This window comes from Nycticebus coucang, chromosome 1 (genome assembly GCF_027406575.1).
Source record: "Nycticebus coucang isolate mNycCou1 chromosome 1, mNycCou1.pri, whole genome shotgun sequence".
In the NCBI taxonomy this organism is placed as follows: Eukaryota; Metazoa; Chordata; class Mammalia; order Primates; family Lorisidae; genus Nycticebus; species Nycticebus coucang.
Genome location: NC_069780.1, coordinates 7776409 through 7803985, shown reverse-complemented (window position 1 = coordinate 7803985; position 27577 = coordinate 7776409). Strand labels below are relative to the sequence as shown.

The 27577-nt window shown below is 34.4% G+C and overlaps 1 protein-coding gene across 5 annotated transcripts in view; it reads left to right on the top strand.

The window, feature by feature from the left end:
- Positions 1-27577, top strand: part of CNOT6L (CCR4-NOT transcription complex subunit 6 like) — a 108937-nt gene that overhangs the window by 1906 nt on the left and 79454 nt on the right. Inside the window, exon 2 of one of the 5 annotated variants that reach the window (XM_053590277.1) lies at positions 24223-24330. The exons of 3 other annotated variants lie outside the window; for them this stretch is intronic. The gene's annotated coding sequence lies outside the window, so the exon portion shown is untranslated. Of the gene's footprint in view, positions 1-16053; positions 16074-24222; positions 24331-27577 lie in introns of those variants that run through there. One more of the 5 variants, XM_053590285.1, reaches the window with a different exon arrangement.

The following is a 27577-nucleotide window of genomic DNA, read 5'->3' as shown; positions in this document are numbered from 1 at the left end:
TCTCTTGATATTTGCATCTACTTAGCTCATCTAACTAGAACCTTACTTACTATGGATAAAGTCGTAAGACAGATTTGGTCCTTGTAGGCCATGCTTTGTATAATGTCCAGAGATTGCTCTACTCTGAACCTGATCTCACAACAGAATAGGTGGAGGGGGGACAAGGAGTGGTGGAGAGTTGTTTTCTGTTACCACTACTGGAAAAACCATTTAACACACATAGTTCACTGGAAAAAGGGCTTGTTTTACAGACCTCAGTTAGAACCCTGGCTGTACCACATGTTTCTTAGCTGTTTAACTTTAGGCAAGGTATCTGTTACCTATAAGCTTTTGTTTTCTTATGTGTAACCGGGAGAGATAAATATCCTCATTGTAAGGTGGTTGTGTGAATAGAATGAGAAATCATATTTAGCTAATAGAAAACGCTTAGTTAAATTTTGGTTCTGCCTCCTGAAGTCCTGATTATGGTCATTGTGAGACTCTTGTGAATACAAAGACTCATTAATTGCCAAGAGCAGTATTAAGTAACTGTAAGTTTAAAAAGTCAAGAAAATGGAGTATTTCAGAGTCCTGTAGTATACTTGAGGCATATATAAGCAACCTTTTAATATACATGAGAAGTCTTTTTTTCTAGAAATGACATGGTCATTAAAATAACCTGGCATATCAGTTAATTGACAGTAGTCATACTTAATAATTTTTTCGTATTTTCAAATAGCCCATCTCTCAGTTTCATTACTTTTTATGTGTTTCTGCATTGAGGCCCTGGAATAAAGAATTTAAGCTCTGTATAGCCCAGGTACAGAGAGTGCTAAAAAATGTATACACATTTTAAGAAGGAAAAAACTGTATTAAAATTGTAATACTCAATATATACCAATGACATTTGTTATCTTGTATATTGTATCTTGTATCTCTTGTAATTGCAGAGGTCAAACATGACTTGAGTATTACAAGTTTGATGTGGAGTGGCATGGAGTTTAAGGTAAAGACAACAGAGAGGTTAAAGGCAAAGAAAATGTAGGAGTTTCACTGGTTTAAATTTATAATATCCCTATTTTACAAATGACAGGTTTCCCGTAGGGCTTATTTGTATCAACAATAATAAGCTTTTCTAAAAGAAGCCTTATTAGTTTTTTCTGAAATTCAAACCAAAATTTCAATACATTCAGTATAACTTCTATATAAACATTTCTGTGAAAGGTAGTACAGACAACTTTATTAGAATGCAGAATGACATGGTTTTCGTAAAGTGTGTTGTGGGTGTGTGTATCTAGAATGAGCAGAATCATCTGCCATGTGTATTATTTAAAGGAAGAGTTCTTACCTTAGAAACCTAGATGATAATTTTTTAATACTATAGAAATAATGAAGTAGAAATTAATTTTGTCCCTCTTTAGTGTTTGGTAATTTTCATTAGACATTATGAATTATAATATTTAAGAACACTTCATTTTTTTTAATTTGGGAGAATTAGGGAGAACATTCTTTGTAGTGATCATGAAAGCAGATGATACTGAACTATGAAGATACTTAGATTATTAAGTGGGTATGGTGATGCTATTATTCAGATTAAAGGAATTATGTTAACAAAAAGTGGAAAACTGTTTAGGTTTTAAAATTTAATGTTACTGAAATGGGCTATTAAACAGTATTTCTAAAATACCTGTTATTAATGACTTTAACTGAAAGGAATTGGACTACTTAGGAATTTTCTGTACATGTTACGTTGGCTAATGCTGATTAGTTTAATAAATACACTTCAGAATTTCAGCAGCATAGCACACAAAAGTTTATTTCTTGCTTCCATGACAGCCCAGTGTAGGTGGGCTCCTTGTTAGCAGGCTGTGGCTTTTCTCCATATTATACTTTAGGGACCCAGGCTCCTTGCATCTTGGGACTACACTATACTATTCAGTTATTGGTTATGACGTATTAAATGGGCTCTGGCTCCTTGAATTATTTCTCATTGTACTTTGAAATAAATTGACATCAAGAGGGCAAAACTCTGAATTTCAGTTTGTGGGCTGTAGTTTTATAGGACACAATGCTTAAAAAATTTTTTTCTCGGGCGGCGCCGGCCCCATATACCGAGGGTGGCGGGTTCAAGCCCGGCCCCGGCCGAACTGCCGGGCGTTGTGGCGGGCGCCTGTAGCTACTCAGGAGGCTGAGGCAGGAGAATCGCTTGAGCCAAGGAGTTGGAGGTTGCTGTGAGCTGTGTGAGGCCATAGCACTCTACTGAGGGCCATAAAGTGAGACTCTGTCTCTACAAAAAAAAAAAAAAAAAAATTTTTTTTCTCTGCTGTTGGGAGAGAACACTATTATTACTTTACAGAAATAACATTTAGATGGACTTTACCATGTTCTCTTGTTTGCTGTTGCTGTTTTTGTTAACTCTAAAGTCATTAAAATTAATATACGTGAGCATTAACCCAGAAAGAACAATAAAATCATGAAGTAAACAGCAAAGGTTTAATTATTAACTTGTACTCAATACTTCATGATGAAAATACTACAACTTTCTTTGACTGAATGCACTAACACTGGATCTCTAAATATGCTAAATGGACTTCTTAACAATTTTAGTTTTAGTTGAATCACTACTTACTCTGTCATTGTCTAGGATTGTTATAATGTGAAACCTCAGTTCTATATCACCTTTACATATTTTTATTCTCAGAGTTCAGTTAAGAGTCTCTGGGGAGTTCTGTTTATTCTAGTAAAGGAAGATTTTTGAATAGTCTAGTTAACTTCTCCATGGTAAATACTTCTCTCTTTTTTTTTTTTTTTGGAGATAGAGTGTCACTATATTGCCCTCAGTAGAGTGCTGTGGTGTCACAGCTCACAGCAATCTCAAACTCTTGGGCTTAAGCGATTCTCTTGCCTCAGCCTCCCAAGTAGCTGGGACTACGGGCATCCGCCACAACGCTTGGCTGTTGTTGGTTGCAGTTGTCATTGTTGTGTAGCAGGCCCAGATGGAGTTCGAACCAGCCAGCCTTGGTGTGTGTGACCAGTGCCCTACTCAGGTGCCAAGCGCATGATAAATATTTCTAATATTTTACATCTTGAAAATTGCACACCTTATAAAACCCACTCTGTTCCCATTTTTATACCCAGTTCTAAAGAGAAGTTTGAAAGATGTAGACGTGACCCTCGTAAAAGCTTATACCTTACGAGTTAAGGAAGCTCAAACGTATAGTTATTTCAAAACAAACAGGTGCAAGACAATATAGTATAAATTGTTCATAGACATTCTGAGGAGTAAGTAAACAAAATGGAATGGTGAGTGGATTTGGGATTACTTAAGGGGCTGCTTTTTGTGGGAGGAGGAGGTTTTTTTGAAGTATAATTCACATACCTTAAAAGTAACCCATTTAAACTGTGCTACTCACTAGTTTTTAGTATATTTACAGTTGTGCACCACCACCATAATCAATTTTAGAACATTTTCATCACCTTAGTTGTAAATCCTGTCATCTCTCATTCTCCCATTCCACTAGTTCTGCACAATTCCTGATCTACTTTCTGTTCTATACAGTGACCTATTTTGGACATTTCAGATAATTGAAATGTTAATATGGCCTTTTATAATGGGCTTCTTTCACTTAACCATGTTTTCAAGATTCATTCATATCATAGCAAGTAATTCATTCTTTTTGTGGCTGAATAATATGCCATTGTATGCCTAAGTAGTAAACAAATAGATACCACATTTGTTAATTCATCACCTGATGGACATTTACCATAGGAAACAAATAGACAGCATGTTTGTTTATCTGTTAATCAGTTTATGGACATTTGAGTTGTTTCCACTTTTTGGTTATTTAAATCATGCTTCTGTGAACATTCACATACAAGTTTTTGTGTATGTACATTTTTAGTTCCTTTGGGTATATGCATTGTCTAGAAGTAGAATTACTGGAACATGGGGTACCTGGTGTTTAAACTTCTGAGGAACTTCTAGGCTTTTTTCCAAAGTAGCCACACTGTTTTATATTCCCACCAGCAGTGTTTGAAGGGCTCCAATTTCTGCACATTCTCGCCAATATAGTGTTGTTATTTGGGTTTTTTTTTTTCATCACAGCTTCTCTAGTAGGTGTGAAGTGATATCTCCTGGGTTTGATTTGCATTTCCCTGATTGCTAATGATGCTGAGCATCTTTTCATATGCTTATTGGACATTTGTTTATCTTGTTCAGAAAGAGATGTGTGAAAAGCTTCAAATCTTTGCCCATTTTTATATTGAGTTATTTATCTTTTTATTATTTAATTGTAAGAGTCCTTTATATATTATAGATATGTCCTTTAGCACATAAATGATTTGTGAATTTTTTCACCATCCCAATGGTGTCCTTTGAAGCACAAAAATTTTTAGCTTGATGAAGTCAAATTTAATTTTCTTTGGTTGCTTGTGCTTTTGCTGTTTTATCTAAGAAACCACTGCCTAATCTAAGGTTATAAAGATTTACTTCTATGAAGTCTGACAGTTAAGTTCACAACCTCATCCTAGATAAATTGCCACATACCTCATTGCTAAATATCACTATGGTCACCTTCGAAGTACTCTTTCTGGGGAAGCTATTTACCAATACCAGTGTCCTTCAAAGCAGTTTTGGAACCTTTTCTGGAATGGCCATCAAAGCTGTTGTCATATTACTCTCGATGTCCTGAATGTCATCAAAATGTCTTCCTTTCAATATTTTCTTCATCTTTGGGTAAAGAAAAAAGTCATTGGTGGCCAGATCAGGAGAGGATATTCTAATATAGTTTTTTGTTTACTTGCCAAAAACTCCCTCAACCAGACAGAGCCATGTGAGCTGGTGCATCACCCTGGCAAGAGCCATAAGTTTGTTGGCCAACATTTTCAGTTAAGATTTTCCTGCTTCTCTATTGATATTTACTTGGTCTGCTATTCTTCACCATCAGCTGACAATTTTGATGCATAATTCCATGAGTTTTTGCAATGATTTCATCAGTTTTGCTTGTTACTGGCCACCCTGACCTCTCTTCATCAGTGACGCTTTCTTTTCATTTGTACTCTGCCATGTTCTTGCATTGTCTCCATAAACTTGTACTAACATGTCCCTGATTTCACTTCCACTCTTTTCCAGGGTTAACAAGAAATTTACAAATGTTTGTTTGTTGCTCTAATTCAAGCTCTGACATACTTGCCATGGCAGATGAAACATGCAACAACGATATGAAGGCCATTCAGCAAGACACTGGCACATGTTGATATGAACACAACTGTGAGACACTGATATACCGAGGTTATGAAACCTTATTGAGTTGTTTGTATAGTGCTGCCAACCTAAACTAATGGTGGCAGGTTTGTGAACTTGTCAGACATCATATATTTGACCTAAGTGTTTTTTGCTTTGTTTTCTTTTCTTTTGAGATGGGGTCTCACTCTTGCTCAGGTTAGTCTCCATTGAATTCTTAAGCTTACACAATCCACCCGCCTCAGCCTCCCAGAGTGCTAGGATTATAGGTATGAGCCATGCTGCTGGTATGGTGTGATATAGGTATGACCTGGCTGCTGTCCTCAGGGTTTTATAGCTTTAGCTCTTACATTTAGGTGTGTGACCCATTTTGAGTTGTAGGGGTTTAATGTTCATTTGCCTGTAGATACCCAGTTTTCCCAGTACCATTTGTGACAGACTGTTCTTTCCTCATTGATCTTTCCCATTGAATTGTTTTGTCACCCTTGTTAAAAATCAATTAACTGTTAAATGTGAGGTTTATTTCTGGAATTTGAATTCTATTTCATTGATCCATATGTTTATCATTATGCAGGTACTGTTTTGATGATTGTAGCCTTGTAATTGAGAGAGATAAGTACTTCAACTTTTCTGGTTCTTTTTAAAGATTGTTTTGGCTATTTTTATCTCTTATATTTCCTATCAATTTTGGCATTAGCTTGTCAATTTTTGCAAAGAACCCCAGCTAGAATTTTGATAGGTATTATGTTAAATCTGTAGATCAGTTTTGGGAATACTGCCATCTCAGTAATATTAAGTCTTTCTGTCCCTGAACATGAGATGTCTTTCCATTTATTTAGATCTTGTTTAACTGCCTTTAACAATGTCTTACAATTTTCAGAGTTTAAGTTTTATATTTTTTTGTTTCATTTATTTCCAAATATTTTATTCTTTTAGATGCTATTATATATGGACTTTTCTTAATTTCATCTTTGGATTTTGCATTGCACGTGTGTAATTTTATAATTGATTTTTGTATGTTCTTGTATCCTACAACCTTGCTAAACTTTATTAGTTCTGATATTTTTTAGGGATTTTCTATATTCTAGGATCATTTTACCTGCAAATAAGTGAAATTTTAATTTTTCCTTTCTAATGTAAATACATTTTATTTTATTTTCTTGCCTAATTGCCTTGGCTAGGACTTTCAGTACATTGTCAAAGTGTCAAGAGCATACACTTGCAGCAAATCTTTGTCTTATTCCTGATCGTAGGGTAAAAGCATTCAGTCTTCAACTATTAAATACTGCATTAGCTATGGATTTTTATTAATGCCTTTTATCAAGTTAAGGAAGTTCAGTTCTATTCCTAGTTTACTAAGTGGGTTTTTTTTTTTTATTGTATTTTCCTTTCTTCTTCTTCTTCTTCTTCTTTTTTTTTTTTTTTTTGGTGAAAGGATGAGATATGTGAAACATGGATTAGAAAAGTGAAGATGCTATGCCTGGTAATAAGTGGCAGATAATAATGCTTAATTTGGAGAAGAGTGTCTAGATTTTTTTTTTTTTTTTAACTCTTGTTCCCTTCTGTCTTTCCTCACTTCCCCACTCCTTTTTGAACAGTGGCAAGTATTATTTCTTTTGGAAAATATTCAATAAAAACAATGACAAATTTCTTCTGATTGGTTTGATAGCCAGATTTGAAAGGGAATGCAGGATCAGAATACTAGATTGTAAAAGAAGAGCTGATTATAGAATTAAAAAGAAGTGATCACAATGGAATAGTACTCAGCCACATAAAAGAATTAAGTCCTGTTATTCTCTGCAATGTGGGTAGACCCAGAGAAATCTATACTAAGTGAAAAAAGCCAGGAATAGGAAGTTAAACATTACATGTTCTTACTCTTGTGCAGAAGCTAAATAAAAAGTTGATGTCATAGAAGTAAAAAGTGGACCAGAGGATACTAAGGATGGGGAGGGGTTTGGGGAAAGGGGCAGTTGGGAGAGATGTTCATTAATTAAAGGATACAAAATTATTCTTAGATAAGAGGAATAATTCTAGTGTTCTATGACATTGTAGGATGACTATAGTTAATAATAATATATAGTTGAAAATAAATACAAAGAGGATATTCATTGTTCCCAACACAAAGAAATCATAACTATTTGAGATGATAGATATGCTAATTACCTTAATCTGATAACTTTGCATTATGTCAAAACATCACTTATCATCATTTATGGGTACCCCATAAATATGTGCAATTCTCGTGTGTCAACTGAAAAAAATTTTTTAAATGTAACCCAAACTTTGTCTTATTAATGGCAAAGTTTGGTGGTTAATGAAGAATTCCATGTTTATTTAGTCTGTTGAGCTTTGAGTCTAGCTGTCATCTTTTTTCCCCCAAACATTTCAGCTTTAATGGTTTTGCTTTTATAAGTTTTCTTAAAAAATTAATAGATTTCTTAGATTTTGCTCTGTAATGTTTTACTTGATGTGGGGATTACTTTTTGTTTAATTTTTGAAAATTTTATTGCTTTTATACAGCTATGTTCTAATGAAATAAATATTAATATTAAAAATTTTTTTTTGTTCTTCGTGAGTAGGTCTTAGAAATTAAAATAAGTTTGAGTTTAGCTAAGAATATTCCTGTCCACAAGCAAAATTGGAAAGTAGTAATAGAATTTTTGTTTTGTTTTTGTTTTGTAGCAGGATTATTAATGTTCATTCATATTGTTTATTCTACTTTAAAATTTTGTTTCAGGTAAAATTCATTTTTTTTTTTAAACAAGTAAGTAGTTGCCTTTGTATCATTCATACTGAATAGATGTCAGGTAATTTTGGGCTTTCAAATATTTTCATTTATTAATGAAATTGGTACACAAAATAGAGATTAAAACACTTTCTCTTATATTTATCTTTTGTAGAGAGAACCTCCCTCTGTAACCTTAAAGTTTAAACTCTTTCTTTTTTCCCCATGTTATCTAAATAGATTTCCTAAATGACTAATATAAATCGGTTACGTAATACCAGTTACAATACTCCTAAAAGAACAGAATTAAATTTAATGTCTCTCTACAGCGACTTTGTGGGGAGCTCACGAGACGTATCCATTGCTTTTTGATTGTAACGTGAGTTACATACAGGACGATAACCTGGAAACATGAGAATTTGAGTCAACAGAAGTATGTCCAACTTATTAATAAATATTTATTAAGCTTTTACTGGCTATAAGCTGTTGTATTCAGGATTCTAGGGAATAAAAAGAAATTTAGAATGTAGTCTTTCTACCAGGAAATGGAATTATATTTATTGCACTGCTAAGTACCAAGGACTACCAACTCTCTTCCCTTTAAATATGTAATCTAAATTAGTCTTCATGAAAATCCTATGAGATAAGTGGTATGATTCTCATTCTGTAGCTTGTTAAAAATATGAGCCTTGGGCGGCACCTGTGGCTCAGTGAGTAGGGCGCCGGCCCCATATGCCGAGGGTGGCGAGTTCAAACCCAGCCCCGGCCAAACTGCAACAAAAAAATAGCCGGGCGTTGTGGCGGGCGCCTGTAGTCCCAGCAGCTCGGGAGGCTGAGGCAAGAGAATCGCGTAAGCCCAAGAGTTAGAGGTTGCTGTGAGCCGTGTGACGCCACGGCACTCTACCCGAGGGCAGTACAGTGAGACTCTGTCTCTACAAAAAAAAAAAAAATATATGAGCCTTGAATCCTCCACTTTCTAGCATTGAGGAAACTCATTTAACTTCTCCATGCTTCAGCTTCCTCATCTATAGAAGGAAGATATTTCTTATCTCATAGAGTTGTGTGAAGATTAAACGATGTAACACCTACAACTTAGAACAGTACCTGGCACATTCATAGTAAAACACACATACAAAGAAAAATTATATATATGTTATCTATTACTGTTTCTTATTATTGGAAAACATACAATTTAATTAACATGCCTAAGATTACAGCTGGTTCTGGCTAACTTCAAGATGCTTGCTGTTAACACTGTTTACCCTTAACATGGCATTTAAATCTGGATATCGCAAACAAGTGCAGGCAGAATATGTTAAGTGACAGCGTAACATGAAGTGCTCTAACATACAGAGTACATGATGGATTTTAACCTACAGAAATGATTAAAAGAGGGGTAGATGTTACTGTCACCTTTATGGTAAGGAGAAGAAAAGAAGAGAAAAAGTTAACAGATCACTGCAATATCTTTCTTGCTAGTCTACCAACTTCCATTACTGTTCCTTTAACTTCTGTTTCTTTGTACATCTTGTCACCAGAGAAGAACTTGTAAAATTCCTCCAACAATTGCTTCTATTTCCTATTCTTTGGTAATAGTTAACTGTTTTCTGGTTATCTACTGTGTGCTTAGATAGGAATCATTAACCTTCTGTATAGGGACAGATGTAGTAATTATTTTGGCTTTTTGGGTCACTCATTCCCTAGGCTAGCCATAGTGAGTGACTTACATACTGATCTATGCTTTATATGTGCCCATAATACTGACCTTGGGGCTACATGTGGCCTTCTGGGTCCTTGAGTGTGGTGTTTTCACTGAATCCAAATTTTACAGAGCAAATCCTTTTAATAAAGTGATTGATTTTTTTTTTTTTTCTTCCGTGAAGTTTGGATTCATTGGATTGAGGGGCCATACTGGGGTGTCTGGAGGCCACGTGTGTCCTTGAGGCTGCAGGTTCCCCAACCTCAGTGTCAGGGGACCTCACAGTTTAATAAATTCACCTTAAGTTCTCCCTATTCTGGAAAACCTCACCCGACATTCCCAGTCTTGGCTTTATGATCTTTTTCCGTGCTCCCCTGGCGTTCTGTGCTTTCCTCTTTCATGATGCTTACCACATTGTCTTGTGTTACTTGGTTTATGTGTCTGCTTTTCTGTTAGACTGTGGGAGTTATTTTGTTTTAGGGGTTTTTTTTTTTTGTTCGTTTGTTTGTGTATTTTAAAGGGATGGGGTCTCACTATGTTACCCAGACTAACCTTGAACTCCTGGGCTCATGGATGCACCTACTTTAGCCTTAGACTGAGAATTTTAAGGTCATGGATGATGTAGACCTCACCTTTGTAGCTCAAGTGTTTGATACATAGTAGAGGCAGCGAATATGGAATTTGGCATATAGCATGGACTAATGTTTATTAAAAGAGTGAGTAATCAAGTGGCATTACACATGTGGAAATTACATCAACAAGTGGTGTAGTTGCAGAAAGATGAGTTCAGATTTCAGGGTAGGTGGTAAACTAAGTTAATTTTGGTTAACTTCCAGGGCTTAAGTAGGAACATGAGGCTAATAAGACAAATTGGATGGAACATGATTTGGAAAACCTTGAATGCTTGGGTAAGGAATTATAATTTTGTTTGGGGGTCATTAATACAAAGATTTCAATACAAAGCAGTAGGTGGTTTTTAAAATCCATAACCTGTAGACTTTTATTAATAATACCCCAATTTTATTTTGTAATATTGCTTTAGATATTTTACAGGACCTTCATTATCAATTGTATTGATTAATAGATAACTGCAAATGTGGCTTGAGAATCTCAAGAATTGTATTGATTAATAGATAACTGCAAATGTGGCAAATGGGAGCAATTGATTTTGAGCAGGTTAATATCAGTTTGAAAGTAATTTTTTAAGGAGATTATTCTGGTTGAGATATTCAGAATCATTTGATGAGATAGGAATAGGAGGGGGGAGGCTTTTTTTTTTTTTAACCAGTTATAAAGTGAGTAGTAAGTCAAGATCTGTGTATGTGGGTGGAAAAGAAAGCTTTCAAGTGAAATGGATGATGGAATGTGAGGAAGTCAGATCAGTGAGAAAATAAAGAAGAGATAGTTCAAAGAAGGAAATTATGAATTTCATGTTGGACAAATTTTTGTGGTTTCTATTGCAATGATTTATTGCCTGAATTTGAGCCCTGCTCACTTTATGCATAAATAATTAGAATATCCTCATAATTAGTTTCCCTCCCAGTCTCTAATTCATGGATTCTTAACAATTGATTCTGTGGACGATTTGGCAGTCTGGAGAAGGTATGGATCCTTTTTAGAATAACAATGTGAAATGAGTGAAAGACAAAAGATAGGACTTAAAAGAAACCTGTTATATTGAATGCCAAAACATAAAAACAAACCAATTTATTCTATAGTAATGTATATACTGTTAGATGATACTTATATCCCTAGCAACTATAATGTGATAGGGAAATGTAATTCTGTTACTCATGAAAATCACAGGTACTGCTAATACTATTAATGGTAGGTTGTTTAGGTCTGTTTGAAAAAGGTACTAAATTTTAATTAGAGGTTAACGAATATAGTGATGTAATTTTTTTTCTCTTGCAGATTTGCAGGTTCCCTGAGGTTTGTGGACTCCGGGTTAATTATCTTTGCTTGTATTGTCTCCTGTTTCACACTCTTTGGGGTATTTTTTGTCATAGTAGTATACTTTGCAGCTGGTAATATTTTTATTGCTTTGCGTTTGTTTTGGGATGTAATATGTGAATAAATTCAGGACACTGAAGAGCATCATTTTCTGGTTATCTTAATGGAGGTCAAGATTGTTAGTATAATATGTACTGTAGTCCTTTGAGATAGGTGGGTATTTAGTTCAGGGACCTCTATGTATACCCAGATCTACCAAAGCTCAAGTCCTGTAGCTAACCCTGTGGAACCCATCCACAGGTTGGAAAAGTTGGCCATCTGTGTATGTGGGTTTATATATCCTTCACATGCTATGTTTTGGATCTGAGTTTACTTGAAAAAAACTCCATGTGTAAGTAGATCTGCACAGTTCAAACCCATGTTCAAGGGTCAGTTATATACCATCATCTCTTTCTGGACAATGTGTATTTATGTAACCATAACAAAGAGAATAATACTGTATATACTATTTTTTAAACTTGCTTTTTTCATTTAATAACATTATGACTTTTTCCATCAATGGATATGTTATATTTTTAAAAAATTTATGGCATTCAAAATTGAGATAGACATTACATAATATGAAAACGTCATTATCTTACACAGAATTCACCATTTAAAAGTATACTTCAGTGCTTTGAGTGTATTCACTATGTTGTAAACCGCTACTACTAGCTAGTTCAGAATATTTCTCTCATCCCCAAAAGACACATCATATTTCGTATTAATATCAGTTAGTTCCATTTCCCCCAGCTGCTGGCAACTACCAGTGTATTTTCTGTCTCTATAGATTTGCTTATTCTAGGGATCTAATATAAGTGGAATCATACAGTATGTGACCTTTTATATTTGCATTCTGTCACTTAGCATGATCATTTCAAGATTAATCTGTGTTAAAGCATATATTTCATTACTTTTTATGGCTGAATATTGTTTTTATTAATAAAAATAAATTTTCATTAATATAGTAAATTTTGGCTATTATAAACGGCTATGAACGTTTGTGCACAAGTTTTGGTGTGGACAGATGTTTTCATTTCTCTTGGGTATATACCTAGGAGTGAAATTGCTGGGTCATATGATAATTCTTTGTTTAACTTTTTCAGGAATTGACAACCTTCTTCACTGCAGCTACACTATTTTACATTTCCATACCTCATGCTTTTTAATGGCGTCATTGTAATCCATTTTACTGTTGTGCCATCATTCAGCCCCATGTTGGTTGATGGTTAATTCGTTGGTGGATTTTTGGTGATTATCAACACTTTAATAAAGGGAAAATCTTATATATGCACCTTCATCCGTATTTTTTAAGGTAAATTTTTAGAAGTGGACTTTTTGGATCAAAATAATTACATGTTGGGCAGCGCCTGTGGCTCAAAGGGGTAGGGCACCGGCCCCATATGCTGAAGGTGGCATGTTCAAAGCCAGCCCCAGCCAAAAACTGCAAAAAAAAAAAATAATAATTACATGTTTAAAATTTTGATGCATCTTATCAGATTGTCCTTTAGAAATGTATAAATTTATACTCCCACCAATTGTGTGATGGATACCCGTTTTCTCAAACTTTTATTCACATTATGAGTCTTTGCCATTCTGATAATAAAAGTCACATAAGTTAAAATGTGTAAGTTTTTTACGAATAGTGGGGGTAATTTCACATTATTTTTGAGCCACTATATTTATTCTTCTGTGTTCTGTCTGATGACTGTTACCCAAAAATTTTCCATTAAAGCATTTACATTTTTTAGTGATTTGTAAGAGTAGTTTATATTTTAGAAATACTACCTTGCTGTCCATTATAAATGTTGCAAATTGTCTTTGTTCCAGTTTCTTGTTTATCTTTTGACTTCGTTTATGACTTTGCTCTTTGCAAATATATGTATTGTTTAATCTCAATCCTTTTCCTTATGGCCTTTGCACTGCTTGGAAAACTTTTCTGTATCTCAAGAATATAAGATTATTTTTCTTCATTTTTTTCTAGGAATGTCTAAAATTAAATTTGGGATGCTGTCGTAGAAGCTTGGATTTGATAGTTGGGCTTAACTATGTCCAAATGCCAGTCTAGTCACTTACTAGCTGTGAATTGTTGCATGTTTTCATACCTTCTCTGTACCTCAACTTTGTCATCTATAAAATGATGGTTAATAATATGTGGTCTACAATTTTGGTGAAATTAAATGAAAAATGCATGCAGAATGCATGCATGCAGATCTAGCACATTATCTGGGCACATACTAGGCAGTCAGTGCAGATTTTCTTCTCTCTCCCACTCAAACTGTCTTCCATTAGCCTAGTTAGAATCTGAACCTGAAGATGAGGGAGGGGAAGGTTTCAAGAAATAAAGTGTAACCTAACAATTGCAGTCATTGTAACCTGGCTTATTGTACCCTCAATGAATCCCCAACAATAAAAAAAAAAAAAAAGAAAGAAATAAAGTGTTGCCCACAATTGCCAAAACCAGCAAAGCCATGTGGGGTAAGTATTGACAGAAAAGGAGATTGAACATTCATTTAGTAATTAAACATTCATTTAGTAATCAGGAAGTTATTTATATTTAAGGAGAACATTTTTTCAGTAGCCTAAGGGAAACAAACGTATTTTAATACACTGCAGACTAAATAAAGCTGTAAAACATAAAGGATATGTGCATATACAACATATGTCTATCTTTATAATATCTGGGAGAAATCATTGTAACTCTCTTCCTTTTTCTCTCTTGTTAAAATGTTAGCAAGAGTATAGAGATAGCAGTACTAACTCATGGGGTATATTTATAATGTCTCTAAATTGTATACAAATGTAGGTACTTTTTACTATGATAAGTTACAAGTATTTCTAACACTTCATAATCATCAACTTGGTTAGGAACCACTGCTCTTTTGGAATCTTGTTCTTAGTAGTTCTTTTATGGAACACATATTCTTCATTATATTTTACACATATTCTTTTGTATTTGTAAACAGTGTTATATTTTCTTGGTAGAAACGAAGTTATTTTTTTAAATTTCAGATTAGCGTGAGGATACACTTAGTTACAATGTTTGCATTTGTCAGGAAGAATCCTTGTTGTGGTGTCTCACACCCAGGAGAAGGCACATCGTGCCCATGAAGTGGGAGCACACCTGTACCCCTTTTGCCTCCCCTCTTCCCCTCTCTCTCCTTCCTCCTCCCATCTTGAACTGAATTTTTTCTCTTATGTGGGCATGTATTACATCGTCTACTAGCTTCATGTTAATATTGACACATTGGATACTTGTTTTTTCATTCTTATGATACTTTACCAAGAAAAATGTGTTTCAACTCCACCCAGGTTAATACAAAAGATGTAAAGTCTCCATCTTTTTAATGGCTGAATAGTATTCCATGGTGTAATTATAAGATGGAAACAACTTTAAATACATTTTGGAAAGAGATGGGAATTAGATAAATATTTACAGTATATTAATCATAGTTTGCATTTTTCTGGTATTTTCCAGACTACATTTTCTGGACAAGGAACAGAAATAAATGAATTTTTTGCTTTAAAATTTTTCTTTTTCGTTTTTTTTTTTTTTTAAGAGACAGAGTCTTGCTCCAGACTGGAATGCAGTAGGTACTCACAGGTGTGATAATAGCACACTGCAGCTTCAAACTCATGGCTTAAAGGGATATTCTTGCCTCAGCCTTTCTAGTAATGGAACTACAGCTGTGCACCATGGTGCCTGGCTTACAATGGGTTTATGAAAAATGTTCATAAAGTGTTACATTCTACCCTTTCCTTTTTTCTTTTGTTAAAATAAAAAAGGAAAACATTTATTTACCTCTTCCTCCAGAGGAATAATAATAGACATAGATTATGTGCAATTGGCTTACAGAAAATGATATCAAATTCTATTCCTTGACTCTGGGTAATTGTCTGTTATTCCTGTATGTTGTCATCATTTTGTCAGCTTCAAAACAAGAAGGAAATTCTGTATTGTTTAGCTCAGTAGAAAGGAAATGATTTTAAGTTAACAAAACTGGAATTTTGCTCCTCTGTGATCTTTGACGAGTTTGTGAAGTTGGCAGTTCCACTGCAGGATTGATATTGGGAAGAGCATTATGTTTAGTTTGCTTTGTTGCTTTAGTGGGAATGTCTACCTGCCAAGAAAACACAGGAATCCAAGTTAAAGGCTCTGCTACCTTTGTGGGAAATGACAAAGAATACTTTTCCTTCTGCTGACAAAATCTGGGCATCTGTATTTTTAAATGGCTGGTTTTTGCTTTCACATAGGGCCAAAGTATCCTTTTCCTGGAACCAAGCTTGATTCAAAGCTTTGGTGAGTTCTCTTATTCTTTATTCTTTTAATAAACTATTTTAGGAACTATTCTAACGTTGACACCCCTTCCTTTCTAACCTTTTCCGCTTAATACAGAATACCACCTTCTTGGCAGTCATTTGTACGAGTAGAGGTGGGTACTCTTGTTAGGCATTTATTCATGCCAAAAAGTTAAGGGTTAGCTATTTGTTCAAGCTATCTGTTTTGAATCAATGTGAGTCAGCCTTGGCCCTACCTTCTTTCATAATTAAGATGTTGACACCTTGGAACCCTTTCCTGGATGGAGCTTTTCTTTATGCTTTATCAAGTTTTATCTCAGATGGTTTGGTTACTAGTTACTAACATTTTTCTGTTGTATTCTACTGTTTTTAATGGAGACTTATAGATTTAGATGTGACTTATCCACATTCTAAATTTTGGTTCACAGAATGTTAATACTAGTTTTAACACCTCATTGTATATATTTTGTTATGATTAATGCTGGAGCATTTTATATATATATATAATTTGGTCAAGTCAAAAGCAAGGGAGGGCTATTATGGTTACTCCCAGACTTTCATATTCTTCAAAACTTTACATTCAAGATTTAATTTAAAATATTTCCCAGTGAAATAGGAAAACTAAAATAATAAGTTATTCATTTAAGGGATTCATTAGTTAAACCTTTAGTTTTTGATATTATCAAATTCAGTTCTTTAGTGATTGGAATCTAATGATATCTGGAGTTTGTGTTTAATTTGTTGATGCAACAAAGAGTTCTTAGCTTATATACAGATTGCTTACTTACATAAACAGACTTGTGAAATAATAATTCTTTGATTTTTATGTACAAAAATTCTTTGATTTGTATGATTTCATTTTCTTGTACAGGCAAGAGTCTGAAACTGGAAGGTAGGACAAGGAAAAAGATGAGGATTTTATAATCAGTATTAGAATGTTCTTTTAGTTTTTTTCACATTTAAACATGTTGGACTCAATCTGTTTTTCCTAATGGATTTTTTACTTTCTGTGAAAGAGCTCTCATACTCTCGATATGCTTGCTTTTAATAATGTGACTTACAGATATGTAATCATTTTACAGATGCCGTCCCTTAGTTTAGGTCTGAACATATTTACTTTTGACTTTATAGTAACAAAGATATTTTCATTTTTGGTGGATTTGAAGAAATATACTGTGCTGTGGATTCTTGCTTACACATATTTCAGATTGTACGGCCAGTTAATTTAGGAAAATACTTTTCCTTGGGCAATAATAGTTATCGATTAGGGATTTTAGGAAAGAAATTTTAGGGACGAAATGCAGTAAATTTTCTGTTCTTAAATTGTAAGTATTCTTGTGTATAAGTACTCTTGTTTTGTTTTTCTCTCCTATTTAAGTGCAGTAGGTTAACTAGTGGAAAAGAGGATTTCAAAGGAGAATTTGTAGTAGTCTTATAAAGTGACATCTGATTATCGATGTATTAAGGAGAATGCTGGAGAATAGACAAATGACTTTGCATGTTTATCCTTGAACACATGACCTATATATTGGATAGATTTGTTTTGACTACGTAGTAGCATCCCGAGTACATAATAGGGTAGAAACTGTTCTGGTTCTGTGGCTTTTCCCAAGCTTACCTGTATATCTACATCTGTGCCCCTGTAGAGCAATGGGAGTTCTATTGAGGTTAGACAGAATTTGGAGGACAAGGGTATAAATGAAGTCTCAAGCCCTGAGCCACTTTATAATGGGTGTGTAACATTTCTTCATGTGTCAGAAAAAATGAACTCATTTTGAATTACTATGTATTCCATTCAGGTTACTTGTATTCAGGGTTCCAATGTATGATGGCAATCAGATTTGGATATTCCTGGCTCTGTAGCCTTGTTATCATTTATCCTGCTAGTTCTGGTTCTACTTGTCTCTTTGAGGTTTCTGAGCTATGCATATGAAGAAAAATGAGAATTGAATTATCAACCTATTCATATATAGGACTTGTGGTGGGCTGTTTTAAAATTAAGGCTTCTTAAGGCCTTATACTCCTTGCCTCTTTTGCTTCTACATCATTAGTTTTTAAAAAATCATTTTGATGAAATTGCTAACATTACTTGATTTCTTTTACTCAGGAAAATTATTTTGAAATTTAGTCATTTTATCCTGTCTCTCAATAGTGTATTCCTTTCTATTGCTGAATTCATTGTATGGGATTAAAACAATTCATCCATTAGCCTATCGTTAGGTACTTAGGTTCTTTACTGTTTGTGGGGATATCACAAATTAACCTAAGAACATTTGAGTTCAGTTGAATCTTTTGGCGAACATGTTTTCATTTTTCATGTGTATATATCTAGGAGTGGAAAAGAAAGCCTGATGTATTTTTAACTTTTTAAGAAACTACCATGCTGCTTTCCAAAGTTGTATTATTTTGCATTCTTATCTACAGTATATGAGAGTTCCAGTTGCTCCATATAATACAGTTTTTAAAATTTAAGCCATTCTAATAGGGATGTCGAATAGTATCTTGTGGTTAATATTCATTTTGCTAATGACTAATAACATTAAGCATCTTATTGCTTATTTGTTTTTTTTTTTTTTTTTTTTTGTAGAGACAGGGTCTCACTTTATGGCCCTCGGTATAGAGTGCCATGGCAACACACAGCTCACAGCAAGCTCCAACTCCTGGGCTTAAGCGATTCTCTTGCCTCAGCCTCCTGAGTAGCTGGGACTACAGGCGCCCGCCACAACACCCAGCTATTTTTTGGTTGCAGTTCAGCCGGGCCGGGTTTGAACCCGCCACCCTCGGTATATGGGGCCAGCGCCTTACCGACTGAGCCACAGGCGCCGCCCCTTATTGCTTATTTGTTATCACTAAATCTTTGGTGAATCTTCTATTAAAATTTTTTTGCTCATTAGAATTTTCTTTTTATTATTGAGTTTGAGAGTTCTTTGTTTATGCTGGGTATACATTATTATATACTGTATATAATTTGCATATGTTTTTCCCATATGTGACTTATTTTTTCATATTTTTAATAAGGTCTTTCAAAGAGCAAAAGTTCTTGGTTGTTTTTTGTTTGTTTGTTTGTTTGTTTTTGAGACATAGTCTCTCACTCAATCACCCTGAGGTTGAATGCCATGACATCATAGCTCACAGCAATCTCAAACTCATGGGCTCAAGCAATCCTCTTGTCTCATCCTCCTGAGTAGCTGAAACTACAGGTGCCTGCCACAGTGCCTGGCTTGTTTTTCTATTTTTTTTTTAGTAGAGATGAGGTTTTGCTTTGTGTAGGCTGGTCTTGAACTCTTGAGCTCAGGCTATCCATCCACCTTGACCTCCCAGAGTACTAGGATTGTGTGAGCTACCACGCCCTAAATTCTTGTTTTTGATGAAGTCCAATTTACCATTTTTGGTTTTATAGATCATGCTTTTGCTTTGGTATTTAAGAAATCCTTGCCAAACTCGATTACTATGATTTCCTCCTGTGTTCTCTTCTAGGTGTTTTATGATTTCAGCTTTTGAATTTTAAGAGCTAAAATGTGTTTTTGAGTATATAGTAGTCCCCCATTGTCTGTGGGGTATACATTCGATACATTCTGAGATTCCCCCTAGATGCCTGAAACTGAGGATGGAACAGAATTCTATATACTATGCACAGATTTCTTTTTCCTTCACAATTTCACAGATAGAAGATTTGTTCTTACTTAGATCTTGATAACATAATATAATTTTTTCTTTCCTTATTAAGTTGAGAACTTTCATCTTTTCATTTAAAGGAAGCACCCTTACTGTTTCTTTTTTCGTTCTTTCTTTTTTTGAGACAGAGTCTCACTCTGTCTCCTTGGTAGAGTGCTGTGACATCACAGCTCACAGCAACCTCTAACTTTTGGGCTTAAGTGATTCTTTTGCCTCAGCCTCCCAAGTAGCTGGGAATATAGGCACCCACAACAACGCCTGGCTACTTTTTGTTGTTGTTGTTGTCGTCATTGTTGTTTAGCAGGCCTGGGCTGGCTTCAGACATGCCTGCCTCGGTGTACGTAGCTGTCGCCCTAACCACTGAACTATAGACACTGAGCCACCCTTACTGTTTCTTAATTAGTACTCAATTGCCAGCATCACTACTTTTGAGCTTTGGGGCCTTATTAAATAAATAAGAGTTACTTAAACACAGGAACTATGATACTGTGACAGTTGATCTGGTAACCAAGAAGAGTATTAAGTAACTCTTAATGGGCAGGTATCAGATATATAGTCTGGGTATGCTGGACAAAGGGATAATTCATGTCTGGGCAGCATGGAACAGGACAGTGAGGGATTTCTTCAGGAAACTTAGAATGGCTGCACAATTTAAAATGTATGAATTATTTATTTCTGGAATTTTTCATTTGATATCTTTGGAACCAGGTTGGCCATGGGTAACAAACTGCAGAGAACAAAACTACAGGCAACAGGGACTAATATATAGTGTGAGGAAAAGGTTGAGGTTCATTTGCTTCAAATATGGTAATCTGATTGCTCTGGCCCTACTTGTTAAAGATTATCCTTTCCCTGTTGAATTTTCTTGGTACCTTTGTTGAAAATTAATTTACCATATACGTTTGTGTCTGCTTCTAGATGTTCTGTTCTCTTGATCTGTTTATCTTTACGTCAGTACTTCATTGCTATTGTTATTGTATTTTTATAATAACTTGAAATTAGATTGTGTGAATTCTTCCATTTTATTTTTCCTTTTTAAAGTTTTTTTTATTTTTATTATTATTATTTTTTAAAGACAGAGTCTCACTTTATTGCCCCCCATAGAGTGCTATGACATCACAGCTCACAGCAACCTCCATCTCCTGGACTTAGGCCATTCTCTTGCCTCAGCCTCCCAAGTAGCTGGGACTACAAGTGCCTGCCAGAATGCCCAGCTATTTTTTTGTTGCAGTTTGGCCAAGGCCAGGTTCAAATCCACCACCCTTGGTATTTGGGGCTGGTACCCTACTCACTGAACCACAGGTGCCACCCTCAAAGTTGTTTTAAAGTTAGGTCTTAGTCTAGGTCCTTTGTAATTCCATGTAGCTTGTCAATTTCTATAAATAAGTACTGGGATTTCACTGGGATTGTTTAAAATACATACATCAGTTTGGGGAGAATTAACATTTTAATGTTCATTTTCTGATCCATATATGATGTATGTCTTATTTAGCTTTTTAATTTAATTTTTCTCAGCAGTGTGTTGTAGTTTTCGATGTACTGGTTTGCACATCTTTTTTTCATATTTTCTGTAAGTTTATAATTTTTGATCCTGTTGTAAATGATATTTTAAAAAATGCAATTTTGCTTATTGCTTGTATATAATAACACTTGAGTTTATTGGGGAGTATTTATCTTTTTATTTTGCAAACTTGTTAAACTTATTCATTAGATTTTGCATATTTGGGGGGATTTTATAGGGTTTTCTGCATATATGTAATTTATTGTTTGTGAATAAAGATGAGTTTAATTCCTTCTTCTTCTATAATTATATAAAGATGACCTTTATATCTGCTTTTTGGCTTGATTGCATGGACCAGAACTTCTAATACAGAGTTGAAGAGAGAGCAGACATGCTTGCCTTATTTCTAATCTTAGGAGGAAGGCATTCAGAATTTCTATTGATATCCTTTATTAGGTTGTGCATATGTTCTTTTATTTGGAAAATAAGAGTTTTTCCTCTTTTTTAAAATATATATTTTTTTTATTTAAGAAAAAGTCTCACTTTGGTACTCTCAGTAGAGTGCGGTGGCATCATAGCTTATGGCAACCTCTAAAACTCCTGGAATCAAGCAATCCTCTTGCCTCAGCCTCCCAAGTAGCTAAAGACTACAGGAACCCACCACAACTCCTGGCTGTTTTTAGAGATAGGATCTCATTCTTGCTCATGCTGGTCTCAAACTCCTGAGCTCAGGCAATCCATTCTCCTTGGCCTGCCAGAGTGCTGGGATTACAGTATGAGCCACCGGGCTGGGCCAAGAGTTTTTCTTTTTAAATAGAAATAGCTATTGGGGTTTTCAAATGCTTTGTATGCATCTAAGATTGAGATGATATGTGTTTTTTAAAATATTAATTAAATAGATTGTTGATTTATTTCTTAATTTTTTTTAATTTTTATTGTTAAGTCATAGCTGTGTACATTAGTGCAATCAAGGGGTACAATGTGCGGGTTTCATATACAATCTGAAATATTCTCATCAAACTGTTCAACGTAGCCTTCATGGCATTTTCTTAGTTACTGTATGTAGGCATTTGTATTCTGCATTTTCTTAATTTTTTTTTTTTTTAATGTGAAACCAACTTGCGTCCCTTGGGCGATCATCACTTGCTATGATGATATGTTATCTTTTTTTATATATTGCTGGATTTGATTTGCTAAAATTAAAAAAAAGTGCATCTGTGCTCATGAGTTATATAGTTTTCTTGTACTGTGTCTGGTTTTGGTATGAGGGTAATGGTCAACTCAACTTCATTGAAGAGTTTCTGTAGTATTGGTATTGTTTCATTCTTAAAGGATAACCTAGTTCAGAACTACTGGATCACATATGTTCCTTCTTCTTTCTATTTCTAAATTCTTAATTCCATCCTCATATAATAGGATGTGCAAATTCTAATAAATAAAAAATAACTAGATCTTATTAAATGAACTTCCTTGGAAGTGGAGTGGGAGAAGTAAGTTAGTTTTACTAGATATAGCACAGAGCGAGTCTTTAAATTTTTCACTGAAGCAGAATTGATTCCATGGGACTAAGGATCTCTAGGAAAGGGGAAGGCCAGACTTCATACACTTAACAGTGGTGTGCTAGAGTGGCTTGAAGTGGCTCAAGAGAGCCAGTTATTAATATTTCAGGAATTTTATGAGCCAGTTGTTAAACACAACTGATTAAATATTATATAAAAATAAATTAAACCATATTAGAAATATTCATTGCTTCTTAATCATTTCGTTGTATTTTGTCATTACCTATGCTTTTGAGGTTATTTATATTAGAAATACAATATAATGTTGTGCTAGCATTTCTTCTTAGCTCCTCACTCATTGGTATTTCCTGGGTAGCCTGAAGTGTGTCACTTGTGGGAGATTTTGTATCATAAGTGCACGTGGGAGTATTTACACCATAGACAGGTGCTGCTGCTTGTTTTTTTTTTTTTTTTTAGAGACAGAGTCTCACTTTATTTGTCGTTGTCTAAACTTTAAAAAGTGATGGTAGAAATGTTGATAATCCAAATTAAGTTTTTAATATCTTCTGAGTCTGTTGTGAATAGCATAGGAAGTTGAGGAAATATTCTTCATGTATTAGAAGCCCATTAGAATATTTGTGTTGTTATACATATTCCTGGTTGAGCATCCCTAATCTGAAATCCAAAATGCTTCAATGAGCATTTCTTTTAAGCATCATGTCAGTGCTCAAAAGTTTTGGATTTTGGAACATTTCAGATTTTGGATTTTCAAACTAGGGATATTCAACCTGTATCAGCAAAGAAATTGCTCATGTCATTGATAAACAGTCCAGTTCTGACAAGTCTTTGCATCATTTTTATCTTTTTAATATAAATGAAATTATCAACCATTCATTTTGGAACTGAACTCATTTTGTCAGTTGTAGTCATAGGTTGCCTACCAAAATGAGTTCAATAAATCACCTAAAACATTCTATGAGAGTCAATTGGCTATACTGGATTTATAGTGAATATGGTACATTTTAGTATAAATTTTAAGTTTTTTGGTACACATACTTTATATTAGTAAAATTTAACCCTTAGAAAGGTCATCTGTCCTGTGATCCTTAGAATTCTTGTAGTTAGTTATTCTGGCTGTGTCCTTTTCAGCTTTCCTACCCAACACTCAGAAAATCAATGCCTACTCTTAGTACTCTGGGAAAAGACTCAGACTTTCTGTGAAGTTTTTCTCTGTTCTGCTCTGTCGTCAGACTTTTCCAGGTCCAGCATATGAGGCAATATGGTTTAATGGATAGGACTGAGACTGTAGAGCCAGACTGCCTGGGTTGAATCCCACTCTGCCACCCACTAACCATGTAACACTCCTAACTCCCCAATATTAGGCCATTTAAGCGTTGCCTTTCTTGTACTAGGAACTCTATTCTCTCCAACTGTCCTTCACTGTTTAAAGGTTATCTGTTATTCAACATCCTCTTTGTTTTATTCTCTCTTTAGTTCTGCTCATTTTAGAATGGTGACAGTGGGAGCAGTATAACTACTTCTGAGGGGCAAAAAGTTATAACAAAAATAAATATTAAATTATTTTATTTTGTTTTACTTTTATTTTAGAGATGGGATCTGGCTTTGTTACCCAGGCTGGAGTTTAGTGACCTGATCATAGCTCACTTCAGCCTCAAACTTTTGGACTCAAGCAATCTTCCCACCTCAGCCTCCCAAGTAGGTAGGAGTACAGGCATGCACCACCATATTTGGCTAATTAAAATAGAAAAATTGTAGAGACAGGGTCTCCCTGTGTTGCCCAGGCTGGTTCTGAACTCCTGGGCTCTAATAATTTCCATCAATCTTTAATTTTGCTAGTATGATCCTACTATATGCAGTATGATTACTAGGTAGAGTTGTTTTTAGTATTAGCTGGTGAGCCAATTCAGGTAAGGTATAAATTTTGTATGACAGTTGTAATGAGTCAGAGTTATGTATAGTTAAAAGTAGATATTGATGAGATAGAAGCTTCCGATACTGGAGCAGTGCAAGAGTTTACTGTGTTAAACAAGAGAAATGTGGGCACATTTTTTCAGGAAGCTCATAGTGCTTAAGACCAGATGGGAAGGATGGGTATTTTTCAAGGTGACTATTCAGTAAATAACAAATAATATATTTTCCATTCCATAACTTTTGGGGATAAATTTCAATATAAGACAGATTGACTTGAGAATGTTTAAAATGGAATGCTGTTGACATTTGTTCTACAACATAAACAGCAATATTTAATGTAGGCTTAATTTTATGTTCTTCCTATTTTAGGAACTCTGGTAGAGTATGCATCTCTGCCTGTGATTGATTTGTAAACTGCCGTAGAGATGATAACTTAAAATTTCTGTGGCATGTTTAATGATTCATATTTTAGGTTGGAGTCCATTAACTTAGAAGTGTCTGATTCATTATAAAGTACTCTTTCATGGTTGTAGCATTCTTTCTTAATCTGAATCTTAAATGAAATAATGTTAATTGTGCTGAGCTATGGACTGAGATAAAATGTCCTTAAACTTAGGGTGGAAAATGGAAGAGATGATAGAATTTATATCTTTGCCTATACTGTAGAGGCTACTATTTTTATAAGTGACTCTAGATGACTAATATTTATGGAAATTTAGTTCTAGCTTTTAGCCATTTGCTCTGGTTTGGCTCACTTACTTTGTTGGGGGAATTATACTGCTTTATTTTTATTTGTCTCTAGTCTTAGAGACAAAGCCTGAGATTTGGGACTATTACAATTTAGTAATAGTATACTTGGATGTATTTCATATGTATTTTTGAATATGCTATTCATTGAAATAGGATATTAGTGATTATCTTTTATTTGCAGTTTTGGAAAATTCAATTTAAATTTTTCTGTGGAAAGTAGCCCTCATGTTACATATAATGCTTGTAATTAAAAAAAAATTAAAATGCAAATATTGTTATTTGGTTGCTTATACCCTCACTTTAACTTGAAATTAAAAAAAATTAAAATACAGTAAAAACAATTTTTAACGAGATAAGGTCTTGCTGTGTTGCCCAGGCTGGAGTGCAGTGTCTGGCTATTCACCAGCATGATCATAGTGCACTACATCCTGGAACTCCAGGCCTCAAGAGATCCTTCTGCTTTAGCCCTGAGTGGCTGTGACGATAGGCGTGCACCATTGTGCCTGGCTTTGAATTGCATTTTCTATGAAGTATTTTACAAGTTTATCTGAAGTTTTGGTGTAATGAAACAGAAGACTGCCTGACAAATGTAAGAAAGCTTTCACTATAGAGTAGTATTTAGTCAGCCTTTAATGATGGAGATTAAAACTTACTTAAGAATAGTTCACGTAGGGAGAAAGAAGTAGAAGATAATAAGATTCCTTTTCTAGGACTGATGGCTACTCTCAGAAATTTTGCAGTAGAGTGAATTTTGCATAAGTGGTAGGCTAAAGAACAGAGAGTGAATACAGCTTAGTATTTGGGAAACTATGAAGGGTGTTTTTTATAGTGTTGAAATGGCGTTGAAGAATGGGAAGTTAAAAAGGTGTTGTAAATGGGCTTTTAGTTTACTTTGTTAAATAATCAGGATCTCCACGATAAAGCAGATCGAATGGGAGGATCCTTTGATAATTGGTATAAGATATTGCAGTAATTAGAAATTCTTGGAAAAGCTAATTTAAAAACTTGCCTCTTTTTCAATTGGAAATTAAAGATAAGGAAAAATATTGGGGCGGTGCCTGTGTCTCAAGGGAGTAGGACGCTGGCCCCAGATGCCAAAGGTGGTGGGTTCAAACCCAGCCCTGGCCAGAAACTGCAAAAAAAAGAAAAAGAAAAATATTAGTTATGCTAGGTTTTCCCAAAGAAAACATTTTTGTTTCTTAGGTAAAAAGAGTTCATCACTCAATATTTTAAGCCTTGGACTGACCCATATATGAGACTATTAGAAACCACAATATCAGTATCACATTTAAAAATTTAAATTACATTTGAATGATTATTTTATATTTTTAAGTTATTTTGAAAGAGGTTTTTGTGTTATGTGCACAAAGTGGAAAGTTGATACTGAGGACCTGAGAGGGGAAACAGAACTGAATAGAAGGATTCAGTAATACCATTTCCTGAATCTGAGTTTTTAACAGTGGAGTTGAAAAGCTGATGTTTGGAGCAGTAGTGACCAGAACTTTACTAAATTGCTTAGTTAACTCAATGAAAAATGTTCTAGCTTCAATAAGATGATCTAATTGAGGAATTAAGTTACTTGTGTTTTTATTGGTATCCCTCAAGTCCAAAAGAGACCTCTGACACCTGATTACTTTGTATTAATATTACTTTACTTTTTATTGTTTTATTGTTACCAATATTACAGATATTGGTAAACATTTTATGGAACTATGCTTTTTTTTGAGTAGAAATGGAGGTTTTTTTAAGAAGAGATTTTATAACTTTAACAGTTACAAAATGGAAACATGAAAAATTAAAGAAATATTGTCTATGTAATATCTATTTTAGAGATTATAATTGGGGCACCAGAAAAAATAATCTCTTATGTAGACTTTTAAAATATTTGGGAAAATTAAACATGCAGATTAATTACCATTTTTTAGATTAAATTTTGGAAAATCATTGAGTATTACTTGGCTGTGAGATAGGAAGGGTGGGAGGAAGGTGTTAGACTTTAGGATTATAAAGTATATGGTCATTCCACAAATACATACTAATTATTTACCATGTGCTAGGAACAGTATAGAAATACAAAAGGACATGCCTCCATACAGAAATAACTCGCAGAATCCCCTTATGTAACATGTTATTTGGTGGGAATCACATTAAAACAGATTAAGTTGACTTCTAATCCTATATCCTATGTTTCATAAAAATGTTCTAAAATTAATGAAAACTATGTTTTTACAAATTTAGTAGTTTTTGTTTTTTACCTATCTTCATTGTAGGATAGATGTGT